Raw genomic sequence first — 13825 nt, forward strand, 5'->3', positions numbered from 1 at the left:
GACATTCATTGGGAAACAATATTAAAGAGATAATTGATTTTTTTTTCTTTCTCCTCCTCCCCTCTTCTCTCCATTTTCACTTTCATCAAACTCTTAAAATTGATTTTAAATTAACATATATCCTCCAACTATGAAACTATTCTAAAATATGACTTGAGACATAGTTTAGCAAAATGGAAGACAAATATTTCCATAATGTTGCACCTTTGCCAAATACACAAGTATCTGTCATTAAAAGCAATCGTAAGAGGGTTGTCTTCTCTTCCCCTACACTTAGAATAAGGATCTTAATCTTAAACATCACATAAATAGCAGAGATTTAATTAAAACCTCAAGAAATGTGTTACTGTTAATTGAATTCTTGCTACAGTTACCTTTGCAAACCCATGTTAATGAAACTCCAGTTCAAAGTGGATGGGTTTGGGGAATTCAGATAGCTCTTTATTTCCTTACCTGAGATGCCATGATAATCTCGTCAGCCAAATACCTAGTTAGGAGAGTTCTCATTTGTAGCTATTGATCAAGTTTACACAAACTGTTAGGATTTCTAAACAAAACGAATCAGAGGTTCAAAGGCCATAAAGCAAGGTCAGTGAGTGAGAAAGGGAAACACTTCTTTGCATTTTGCAAGCCTTTCACCTGTAGAGCAGAGAATGGACTGGCTCCTACCTGAAGCTAGGGTCCGCTCCGCCCCTCACCTAGCTCCCCCTCCCTTGTCCCTTCCCCCACCGGCGGAACGTCCCCCGTTCGGTATCTCTCGGTATTACCAAGCTATAAATTGCCTTAGAGCTTAGAGACAATCAGGTCAGCACTGCTCTCACAAGGGAAAAGCTTCTTACTTCCGAGCAGAACCGTTTGGGGGAACAAGAGGAAGGAGGGAGGGAACCGGTGCCTTCGTCGTCACAGGGCTGGCGAAGGGTGGAGCGAGAGATGGGGGAGGGGACGGACAGAAACTGCATCCGCAGCGGGGTCGCACTTGAGCCCAGTCTACAAACTTCGAGGTGGCTGCAGTGGAAACTCCCGGTGCGCTCTCCACTGCCTGGCAGCTGCCGGGTGGAGTCGCGCTCCCGGCCCCACCTATGGGAAGGAGCTTCCCCAGCAGCGCGGGGCGCCGCACCCTTCAGGAAAAGTCTCCAGGCATCTAGCAAGACTCGGGTCATTCTACCCACCACTTCCACCCCAGAAAACCCCCGCAGGATACTCTCATTAGCCTCCGAGAGCCCAGAGGACCGCCTCCCTGTGGCTCAGTTTGAGGACACTCGTGCAGATCCTTTCCTATCCCCGCCCTGCTCTGCTTTCACAACTCTGCTGGGTCAAATGGCCAAAGACAAACTTCTGCCTCTCCTTCCCCGCTCCCACCTTAAAAAACAAAAAAACAAAAAACAAAAGAAAAAAAAAAAAAACACAGTCTGCGAACCCACACGCTTCGGAACTCCTAGCGTGCTGTTGCAATCTGGGCATGCTCAGTATCAGGGCAGGTTTTGATTGAAAGTTAAAAAAAAGAAAGAAAGGGAAAAAGCTTTGTATTATGCCATCTCCTTCTCTTGTGCATAGGGCTGGCTGAACAGGTTGCAGGGCATCCCTGCGCCTCCCCAAGGGGCTTATCGGGTGCCCTTGATTGCATCTCCTTGGTATCTATCCCTCTCTTAGTTCACCCCCTCCCCCAGCGCTCCCGAACCTCCCTCTCCTGGTCCCTGTCCGCTGTGGGGATGGAGAGACACTAACAGAACTGGGATGGGCAATGTTGGCTGAGCGGATCCACCTATTATTAGTGGGCCCGGATTGGCTCCTTGCAGCAGCGTACCGAGGTGGAACCAATCAGGCGGTCGGGGCTGGGAGGTGATGGGCGGCCGCCTCCTCACTGGAGGGATTCCTGGAGAAGCTGCAGTGTGGGGATGCTCTAGACCAAGTACTGCCCTCCGTGTCTTTCTACCTCCTCTTCCTGCGGCGGCGGCAGCCCAGCACTTAGCGGCGGCAACTTGAGGCTGCACCCGGGGCGAGCCCCCAGGGTGGTGCTCCACTGAGAGTGGGGCTCAGCGCCCCGAAGGGGTGTGTGTAGGGTGGGGTGGCCAGCTGGGACCAGCTGGTGGCCCTGAAAAACCTCCCACACACCCACACCCACACACCCCTTTTGTGTTGCAGGCTGCCCCTCCAAGAGCAGAGGCAGCGAGAGGACGCGTGTGTCTTGCACAGGTCCACGCGGGGAGAGCGGTGGGGACGGAGACCGGCACCACCTTCTGGTCCTCCCTCCAGGTAAGACAGTGAGACTGGAAGCGTGGCCACCTCGGAGGTGCCCGTTGGCTTGAATTCGCCCGCAAGATTTTGCTCTCGGTACACTTGGGTTTTGGTCGTGGGAGGCTGCGACCTGGGGAGGGAGCCCCGGGTGGCCTATTGTGAGAAATATAATGAGCCACATGTACATCTCCTGGAAAAGCACTTTGCCCAGCGCCCGTGATTCAGAGCCTGGAGTTGATGTTGGGCATCCCCCATCTTCTTGCTGCCTCTTTCCTTCTCATTCTTTCTTCTCCGTCCCCCACCCCCAATCTCCATCTCTCACCTCCCCCGCCCCTTGCTCAACCCCTCTCTCTCTCTCTCTCTCTCTCTCTCTCTCTCATCTTCAACCTCCTCCCATCCTAAGAACGCACAGGGTTTCTTTCTCTTCCTGGAAACTATTGTCCTTTCTCAGAAGAAAGAGGGGGTTGAAGAAAGGAGAAAGATTTCTTTTGCCCTGGGAGGGGGGGGGGTGGGGGGGGAGGAAAACAAGATAGAATACAATCTCTGCAAAAATTAGAGTACAGAAAGCAATTAAACTGAATAAAGGGAGGAGACAAGCTATCCAGCCCGGGTTGTCAGAGAAGGGAAGCTTCAAGTTTGACTTGATCTCCTCTTTACAAGAGGCTGTGTCTCTTATTTGATTCCTTCAAATGAAACAAAAATAAACCACTGCTTTAACCCACTTTCAACTGCTTAATTGCTGTTGCTTTTAACCATGTGCTAACCAAGTGCTAACCATCTGACTTTTCCTGTTCCCATCCGTCCTGTGGGGCTATTTCGTATTGCCCATCAGCAGTAATATCTGAACCTTGAGGGGTTTCTCATATGAAGAAACAAAATTTTTTTTTAAACAGAGTCTTACCTTTCTGAGGTTCTCTGGTATGGCCTTTATGTTGGGGGGGGGGCAAAAAAGAAGTAAAGTTTCAAGACATTTGTAAGTAACACCAGTGTTATCAGGAGGTTTGGATTTCTCTTTTGAGAAAGCTAATCTTCTAGTTAGTTTTGTGTACATGTTAGTTTTCACTTTATTAAATATTAACCCTTTGGTGAAATCAACCATTTCAGGTTGGTGTTAAAGCTAATTTTGTGTATGAATTGCCAGTTCATTCTACCATTCACTATGCTGTGCATTTGATTGCCTAGATATCGTACTCATGCCTTGCCTTATTTTTTTTTAATGAGAATATTTAGTGAATGTAAACATGGCTGGTGTTCATGCAATTTCAGTACCCCATTTGGAAGGCACACGGGTGCTCAGCTGGCCAAGAATCCTCTCGTACTGGAACAAAGTTTAGAAAGTAATGGTAGGAAGATAGGCTGGAATTTTAAAAACCTTAAGGGGAAAATTATTTTTGTTGTCATGTCCTATTATGAGAAAGAGAAGGACAGCAAAACAACTCTGTTCCCTGCTGCCTGCACAATAGGTCAAGTAAAAGGTACTTGTTGGACAGAGCCTTGACAGCAGCTTCAGCAATTTCTAATTCCCTCATCAATGATATAAGCTTTCCTTTCCTTTTATTCATCAGAGACAGCTAAGTGATTATTGTCAGATGGGAGGAGGTAGAGAGAAGTGCCTAGCTGAATGTAATGGGGAAAGCATTCCAAGTGGGTCCTGCATGAACGCAGAGAAGCCAGCAGATGTTAGTGTCCAGATGACTCCCTTCCTTTGATTTATCAGGGGAAATGCCAACTCTCATGTTTTGTTCTATTTGCACACTTGGGGTAAAAAAAGGCAATCTTCTTTCTAACTCTGTCTGGTCTTCCACACTAATTTCTGGACCCCAGAAAGTATTTTTTTTAAACCACATATCTTTAGTGTATAAGTTTATACACTGACTTAGAAAGGAGCTGGTTTCATTTACTATCAATGTAATGTATATTTTCTAAACCATTTTCCATTTGAGGCACTTATCTTTCCTATCTAAGTAGAATTAGCTAGAGTCACAAAAACAAGATCTTCTGTCTAGAGCTTTCGGCATTTAAATGCCTTGTTGTTGTTGTTGTTGTTTTTTTAATGTAGTATCTCTGTTGAAAGCTAACTGATTTTAGAGGTGCCACCTTTTAGGTACAAGGACAAAAGGACAGTAGCTTAATTGCCTTATATGTGTACAACTGAATTAACAAGTTTATACATCAAAAGATGTACAAAACAGAAGCCCAATTACTGCCCGTGCAAGCAAATTAAGATTTTGTTTATTTCTCCACTGTCTTAGGGAAGGTAAAAGTTTGTGCTTGATTTGTGAAATTTATTTTCGTGTATCTTTACAAATGTTAATTATAGCAATTACCTGTAGGAGAGATGCATATGAGTAGTTTTTCACATACTTCTGAAAAATTAAGCCTTTATATTCTAGAAGTCAGAACTAATTCCAATATATAGTGAGTGGATTGAGAGGAGACTTTAAATGATACATTTTAGGAAAGTATTCCCACAAAATGTTCTAATGTGACAATTTCATATAATCTTCACATTTCCTCCTTTAAAAAGAATATCTTAGTAAATCCTCATCATGTTTTAGAGCAAACATGGCAATTAGATTTTAAGGTATTTTTATCAGAAATGAAGACTGCTACTATACACAGGAATCCTAAAATACTAATTCCATAAAATACCATTCAATCTCAGTAGTTGCAGAGTACTTTTATGCTTCATTTCATAATGGAGAATATTATTCTATTTGGTTAAATTATCAGATAGCTCTAATGAAGAAATATGAAAATGGATAACATGGTATTTACATGATAAGATTTTCAGATTAGGCTTGATGCTAACTGAAAATAAAACTAGAATATAGTAGCTTGTTTTAAATGATAGTTGCAAGATGAAATGGAAGTTTAATAAATAAAATGCAGAATGTGTTAGATATCTGAAAGTTAATTTGAACTTCCCATTAACCTAACAACATCATGGACATGATACCAATTCATATCTTCTGAGGCTAGTTTATTAAATCAATTTAAAGAAATTCCCCAAACAGGTTTTTAGAACCATCTAATCTAAAGAATTTGACTCAAGACGGACAATTTTATGAGCCTGAAATACTTATAGCTCTTATGATTTCCAGTTTGTGCAACAGCCGGGAAGAGATATCATTAATGCCAAATTGGAACATAACATTCCTTTTTCTAATGGTAGTGATTAGATGATTTAGGGGAGGGAAAGCAGAAATAAAACATTTTCATTACATAATGGAGTAAATTTAGTCTGATATTACAAAAAGCCAAGACCAAAGTTTGACTTTCTGCCATAACATAATGTAGGTATGGGTCCTGCAAGTGTTTTGCTAAACAATAATGCTTTCTAAAATTAAATGTCTGCTGTACTTGTGGATTTTTAAATTTTTTCAATGATTTGCTTGTCACAAATACATCCGTATCAAAAGTTTAGTGGATCAGAGATGCTTTTTAGCTGAATTTGTTTTCCATTGAAATTGGCTAAAGCTATTTAAACTGGAACAAAGTATATGGCAGTCTAAATTCATAAGTAATTAGCATTTAGGGATGTGTGTGTGTGTGTATGTGTATACACACAGATGTAACACACACATGTGTATACTTTTTAAATTATGTAACTTTTTCTAAAAGGATTAGAGATTAATGGACAGTATCAACTAATCTGCTGAAGCTAGGGACTACTGTAAAAAGGACCCTTCAAAGAAAAATAACAGTGACTTGGGGATGCTTTTAATGGTTCTTTGGTTGAAAGCCTATTATACCCAGAGGCAAAATTAATGGGGGTCTAGATCTTTCCCTTTAGACAGCTTTTCTATGGCTTTGGGAAGAAGTTATTGTTCATATGAGTCATGGATTAAAAAAAAAAATCAGTACAGGAAGATGCACTTCTATATACAGGTGACAAACCAAAATCATATTTTCATATAATGTAGGGATAAACTTTCTGTTTTTCTAAGGCTTGTATCAGGTGGTTTTTTTCAACATTTGCATAAAGCTAAACTTGTTCTGAATCTTTTACATAACTGTATGACATGGTTATTGCTTTTTTCAGGTAAGGGGGAGTGGTTTGGTGTCTTTAACAATCACTCAAGGAATGATCAATATTTTTTCATAATATTTTTGAACTTGATTTAAACATCTCCATTAAGTGTGGCCATTTTTTTTTTAGAGCAGGCATTTATTTTCTCTAATGAGAAGAAAACAGCATGTTTCCTTTAACTTCCTTGTCACTTTAAGAGTTCTTGAAGAGCTGCTTTTATATTGACTGTAAGATAAATTATGCTAGCAGGGCATATGGACGTCTCTCTACTCACATGGGTTAGTAATAGGAAAATAAACTTATTTTAAATTATACTGCAAATATGTTAACGCTATCTATTGCAAGTAAGAAAGTATGCTGTCCTTTCTTGCACCTATGAATAAAACGTGAGCCTTTAACTGTTTTATTTAAAAAAACCTATTATTTTAAAGTGTACAATGAGAAATCTATGTTGTCAAGAGTAAGCACTGGAGATGCTCTTTGTACAGTTTTAAATATAAATGTAGAGGTCCTGTTGCAAAGAAGCCTGCCTTTAAAATATGTTCCTTAATTTAAAAGCAATATTTAAGAAAGTTCTAAAACAAATTAAAGCCCAATTTAGAAAAAAGTAGCACATTTATGATAGTATTAGAGATGAATTTTCTGCCACATCTTTGAAAAATGAGAAGCAGATTAAAAATTATTTCTCTAATTTCTATAATTTTTATATTTGGTTTTATTGTAAATTTTAATTGTGTGGAACTAGTTTTTGTTCTCTCTGTGTTTGTTTTGTCTCTACAATGCTCAGTGCTTAGAAGGCTATGTGGCATGCTGGTTCCCATAATTTACCAGTAATATAAACGAGGGGAGGTTAGAGTTCATCTTTTTTTGGTTATTGCTATTGTGGAAATAGAAAGAAAAAAATACTGGTCATTCCTATACTGGTCGCACATGTAGTATGTTGAGCATACTAATTATACACATAGGGAATAATTTTGTTAAAGAGGAGCTCTGAAACATTGTAAGGCAGATGAAGATAACAAATGCCTTTTATTTCTTAGCTGTTTGTACAAAATGGGAGCTAGAAAATTTCCATGCAAAGAATGGCCCTTTTCAGCTAGTATAAGAATCTGGTAAAACTCTTTTCCTAACAGCCTGTAAGACGACATTTGATCACACATACCAGACAAGAACTCTGCCGGAACATCCCCAAATACTGTGCGTAAGACATTTAGCCAAGTGCCTCAGTCAGGAATTTATTTTTGGTTGAAATATCCAATTAATCAAATCCAGGGTTGGTACTAAAATGTGGGTCTTATCTCATCCCCGTGCACCTATTGTGAAATGCAGCTTTGCTTCTCATCCTAAACAGCATAGAGTTCATATAATTATGATGTTTTGCCAAAGGATATCCTGAGTAAAAGGAGTTGTGTGTTTTTTTCTTCAATTAGTAAATGTTGTCTTTTTTTTCATAAACAATTCAACTAGTTAAGGATAACATGCACATAGGCACTTAAACACAAATAGAATCACAGAGTTATTTAAATGTAGAACATTCTTATGCTACAATTGCTTAAATAAGACACACTATCTCTTGTCCTCCTCTCACATCCCCTCTGACTACAAGCATCTTTTCACATTAGGAGTTAGACAAGCCCAACCCACACCTCTGATGAGAATTCCCTGGGTGTGGCCTCCAGAGGGCAGCCTCTTGTTTTTACTGAGGTCCATTTCCTCTCTGGGCCAGCCTTGCTGCCCAGACCTCACTCTTGCTGGGAAGCAGGTAATTGGATTTACTAATTGCTACTTAGAGATTTGTGGGCATATTTTCATCAACCTGAAGGCAAAAACACATGGAATACTCAGACGAAACATACACAGCCATACCAAAGTTAGCACTAACACTTTTAAAATGTGATGTTGGTCCATGTTTTTATGATAATTGTTTTTTTTTTAAAGGCTTTATTTCATGGAATTTGTTCTGATTACTCACAGATGATGAGATTGTTAGACATTGAGTGAATCAATGTAACTTTTTGTACTTATTAATACCCGTGGATAAAGCTGAAATAATTGGTAAAAAGAATTTCAGATCCTTGGGTCGGCTTGGGTACTTCCAAAATACACCTGTGTCTTGTTATGGAACCCTTAAAATTTTACATAACTCACCTTTATTGTCACTGAAAATTGAGAACTGGTTTGCTTTTCTATGGACTCTTTGGATATTACTGTGAAACACCACAAAGTGTTGCTTTTAAGACAGATTATTAATAATCTGTTTTCTGACCTAATTTTATGTGAGAGGTACTGTAAATATGAACAACAGTATAGCATCACGGCAACAGACTAGACTCCCAAAAATGTCAATTTCTAACTGTGTGCTCGTGCTCTCTCCTTCAGAAGGAGAAAGCCAATTGAGTGTATTTTTTTTTCCTCGTGATGTACTGCACCCCAGTATTCTAGCGATATAAACAGTGGGTAGAACCTTGTGCACCACCTGTAAAACAGGGACACTGTGTAATTTTGAGGACAAAAATCATCAAAAAAATTTTCTTAGACAAACAACTTAATGGCCTTTGAAACAAGGAGAAGTGATATAACACAGGTTACCAAGGCCTAATTTAGGTTCTCTCCCAATCAGGGTTTAGGTAGCAGGGTTATTAAGAACAGTTGACACAATTTCTCAGGATAAAGACAAGGTAGCAAAGCATTGAATCTCTTTCTGACTTGGACTGTCTGCCAGACCCTGGTTTACAAGGCTGGCTTTCTGCCTAATCCCCAGCATTTTCATCAGATTTGAGGACTGAATAAAGTGAACCATTGGGTATTAGAGCATATTTCTAGAGCACCAGAATCTCTTCTATAAATAGAATAACATCACCATCCTATTTTAACCAATGTCCAAAATCCAAGAACACACACACGAAAATTTATATATATTTCATACTTGAATATATGTAAATCAGACCACTATATGCCTAAAAATACTTTTATTTATCTGGCTACAGAAATTCTCATGCTGCAAGGGTAGGTAACAACTTGATAGTACATGTATCTATTTTTAGTATTTTTATTAAATTTAAAAAGCCAAGCAATCACCTTGAGATATATCTAATAATTCAAGAAAGTGACATTTCAACAGAAAGCCAACATACTCATAAATTGACCCAAACTGCTCTGCTTTTAAATTGTGAAAACAACACAAGAAGACAAAAAGTACCCTATATGCATGTTTCCTTTTTTTTTTTTTTTAATCAGGAATCATAGATACTTTCTGACACCACAAATGAATATTGATGATAGCGAAGAGCCGACTCCTTCAGGAAAAAGTACAGTAGACCAGTTCTGTTATGGCTTTGAGAATCTGTTTCATGGTTTATATATTGAACACATAGCGACAGTTTTATATCTCTTGACTTCTGGACCTTTAGACCTGTATGCATTGAAGCATATTACCACTCACTGCCAGAGTAGAAGAGATTTGCTCTGCTGTCCAGCTAAGAGTAATATAGTAACTCCCTTGCCTTACCTTGGTTTTCTTCCTTTGCCACCTCTCACCTTCCTACCCTCTCCTTATTCTTCCTTTGCTTTTTTCTATCTTAATGAATTATCTTCCTATAAAATCACTAAGTGGGAGCTTTGTTCTCTAAAGTGCATGATAATCTCTACCACCTGGACTTCCTTTTGTGTCAACAAGCAGGAAATTTAATTCTTAATTTATATACATTTTAAGTTAGCTTTACAAAACAGCTGTATAGATAAATAAGGGAGCAGACTCTTCATTTGTTTATGAAATATGCCATGATTTGTGTGTTTGTTTTTAAGACCTTACATGTGAAGTCTAGCCTATTGGTAATTTCTAGAAAAAATTTGATTACAAAAAGATAGAACAATAGTGTTTGAAAGTCCAAACAAATGGCATATCCTCTTAGGCATTTTTTTTTCTTTTTTCTTTTTCTTTTTCCTATTTTGTTCTTCTAATGATAACAATTAATAAATGTTTTTATGACAGGGATGTAGCCCTGAATTCTTAAAAAATTACATTGCCTTATTTGGTTTTGATGATGGAGAGATTCTCCATTTTACAGATGCAATAAAGCAGACTCAGAAGTTAAGTTACCTGCTTGCAATTACACACCCGGGAAGCCTTTATAACTCTCTCCTACCGAATCTTGCTGCCTCAGCATTTAATAAAGAAAAAAAAAAGTACGTTTTAAAATTCTCTCAACATATAAGAAGTAGTTTGTCATTCCTTATCAAAATTAAAAACACAAATCTAACATCACTAAATTTGGATATACTCTTTTCATATTGAAAAGGTAGGGAAAGTGTAATATGCAGTCATTAGCTGTGTGACTAAAACTCTGAAATAAGTTGTATTTGTAATTGAAAATGATTCAAGGGACTGTTTTCTAAAATGTAAGAGAAGTCACTAAGCCTGAGTCACTAGGCTCGGTTGGCCCTTAGTCATTGCTATATCACTGCGATAGGAGATGTCATTTCACTTGTTTCCTTATTTGTAAACTATGTAGTCCGAAGCCACCTCCTGGAGGGGCACAGAGATGTGACTGAGATAATGAGCGTTGTAGCTTTAGCCTAGGAGTTCTCCTTACTCCTCTCTCATTACTTCCCTCATTCTCACTCACCCACACAACCTGTGACTGCTTCCTGAGCATAATATTGATGGAAGTCGTTGAATCTGTAGATTCTTTTCTATTCCAAGATGGAGAGAGCTAAGCAGGGGACTTATGCAAGGCCCAATTATTACTCAGTCCTAGTGTGAAGTCTGTCAAATAGCAATTCTTGGTATGAAGAAATAAATACATTTGGACGTGATTAATACACATTGCAATGTGGGCTAACTTAAATGACTGTCTAGTGGATCTGATACAAAGAAAGAAGTTTTAATTGGGAAAGACCTAGAGAAACAATGCAAATTAGAGCATAGGAGAGGTATTTATGGGGAGTTTTGGACAAATGCAGGGTAATCATATTCTTATGTTTTTACTACGTGTCAGGCACTTTTCTGTGTACTTTCCATGCTTCATTCCATTTAACGTTGCCAACAATCTTAAGAGGTTGATACTAATGTATAAATTTTAAATGAGAAAATTGGGGGAAACGTAACTTGTTAGGGTCATATAACTGTTACATAGTAGGATATGGATTCAAACCCAAGCAGTCTATTCATGGAACCTGTACTCAACCATAAGCAATCATATAATCATTGCGATCCTCAGTGGAAGAAGGTGAACAAATGGTGACCAGGAAGTAGGGGTGTCTCAAAGAGATCGACGAATCATAGGCAAACTTTGTCCACTTCATAGTTTGAGCCAATATGACCACCACGGTGATGTGATAAAAGTATGAAACATCGAAGTCTTATAGACCTGAGTACAAATACCTACTCTGTCATGGTGAGCTTCAATGAGATTATTTCACTGATAGAGGTTTCATTTCACCAGGAAAGGAACTGTAATAATGTTTGCAAATTGTCTCATACTCAGTGGATGGCAGACCTGACCACCCTGGCCACCCATTTTTATGATTCAGGGACTCTTTTATTTAGAAAAATTCCACCTAACTCAAAATGGTTTAGGAAAGAAAAGGGATTTTAAAGTTCTCATTACCATACATCATCACGTTCAGGATATTCTGGATTTGGTCATAGCTGGAGACGGAAAATCAAACCATATGATTAGGACCAGATCTGTTATCCCTTACTCTCTCCCAGCCTTCCATCTTAGTCCTGCTCTCCTATTCCATTGCTTTATTTAGAGTCAGGCTCTTAGTTTACAGTGGTAGGAATATACCCAATGACTATAGGGTCATTTAAGAAATCTCCATGTAAAGAGAACATCTTTTTTTTGCCAAAAAATTTCAGGATAAGCATGAATGGAACAACTTGGGTCACTTGCCCTGAACCCATGAAATATGTTATTTATCTAGGCTGAGCATTGTGTCATCCCTGGATTTAAAAGTTGGGCACAGCATTACTTAACTAAATAGAAAGAGAGTTTTGCTGTTACAAGAAGGAAAATGACTAGATTTAGGGCAGGCAAAAGCAGCCAACATCCAGTTCCCAAGGTCCAGGCCCTGACCTCAGAAAAGATGCCACCTGGCCTTAATGCTGGTGCAGGCTCTTGGAGGACCCCTGCTGTTCCAGGCACTAGTTGGTGGGTCAGGGGAAGATCCAGGGAATTCTAGGGAAAGATCCATTGTAATTGAGGATGTGGAGAGGAATGACACTGAGAGGCTTAAAGCAATGGCCATTTACCGTTATGGAAACATTCAGTAATTTGACAACAGGTATGACTTTTTCAGGGTGGAAATGCTGAATATCAGAGGTTAAGGGCTGAGTTGAGTTTCATTTAATTCTATTTGGGTCCTTACTTCCTCTTTTTTAATACAGTAGTCAGGTACTTCTAGAAGTTGAGGATTCTTAGACTCTAAATTCAGTAGAGCTGAAAGCAGCTGCCCGAAGGTATGTGCAGGGCCAGTTGTGCATAGGTCAATACTTCAAATTGTTGTTTTGTGTGTGCAGCGGGGGGGGGGGGGGGGGGGGGTGATTATTTCAAATTTACAACCACCCTGTTACCCCAACTCCCTATATATTGCTACAGATGCAACAGAATGAACAAAAATACGATATGTTTTCCTCCCTGCTGTAGCCCAAAATGAACAGGAATTTTTTAGGAATAATGTATTTCTTCAGTAAGTACCAACACGTTGCTATTATAAGCCAAGCACTGTTTTAGATGCTGGGAATGCAGAAGCAATCACAGCAGACAAGTTCCCTGCGTTTAAGGCAGTTTGCATTCTAGGGAAGGATACAGACGATGAAAAGCAACAGCAACAGCAAAACACAACTAAGATAGTTTCAAAAAGTGAGAAATGCTGTTAAATAATAAAACAGGCAAGTAAATGAAACAAAGCAACACTGGGACTCTGGTGAAACAAAAAAAAAAAAATATTTAAGTCGAGGCATAAAAGGAGAGGGAGCCAGCTATGTAAAAGTTAGAGGAAGAGCATCACAGCTTCCCTCCACGGAGGGAATAAGTTTCTGCTCCTGGAAGAAACTGAAGGCAAATGCAGCTGAAGTGTAAAGGTACTGGTTTCATGAGTTGAACCCTGCTTTCATATTCTAATTAAAACAATCTTTAAATACTATTAAGGAAAAATTTCAAAACAATGTGATATGATCACAATAACCTCAACATAGTTTAAACATACATGAAGTGTCCTATCTGGGTAATACATTTTCAGTCTGTGTTCATATGCTTATATTGTTTTATGGTTATGGTATCATGGAATACATGCTCTTTCCACCCTGACTTTCAAAATGCGTTCTTAGGTGTCTTGCAGGTGTGTATTTTCATTCTCCATTTTCATCTTTAGAAGTGTAATTCCTTTTCTTTTGTGGCATGTATTCCTTAGACACTTTCTATATATCTTTTGTCGAATCTTAATAACCTTTCTCGTTTTGCCCTCCTTTCTAAGGGAATCGCACATGTGGCCTACCCCCTAATTTTATTATTTCTCTGAATTTGAGTGAACACCTTGGCTTTTTATCACAGT

The 13825-nt window shown here is 39.1% G+C and overlaps 1 protein-coding gene across 5 annotated transcripts in view; it reads left to right on the top strand.

Moving 5' to 3' along the window:
* The first annotated feature begins 1829 nt into the window (after positions 1-1829).
* SYT1 (synaptotagmin 1) overlaps positions 1830-13825 on the top strand; it is a 544512-nt gene continuing 532516 nt past the window's right edge. For 3 of the 5 annotated variants that reach the window (XM_060656887.3, XM_060656886.3, XM_060656889.3), the window contains exon 1: positions 1834-2253. The gene's annotated coding sequence lies outside the window, so the exon portion shown is untranslated. Of the gene's footprint in view, positions 2254-13825 lie in introns of all 5 variants that reach the window. The other 2 variants (XM_060656890.3, XM_060656888.3) reach the window with 2 other exon arrangements.

Source organism: Panthera onca, chromosome B4 (genome assembly GCF_046562875.1).
Source record: "Panthera onca isolate mPanOnc1 chromosome B4, mPanOnc1 haplotype 2, whole genome shotgun sequence".
NCBI classification, from domain to species: Eukaryota; Metazoa; Chordata; class Mammalia; order Carnivora; family Felidae; genus Panthera; species Panthera onca.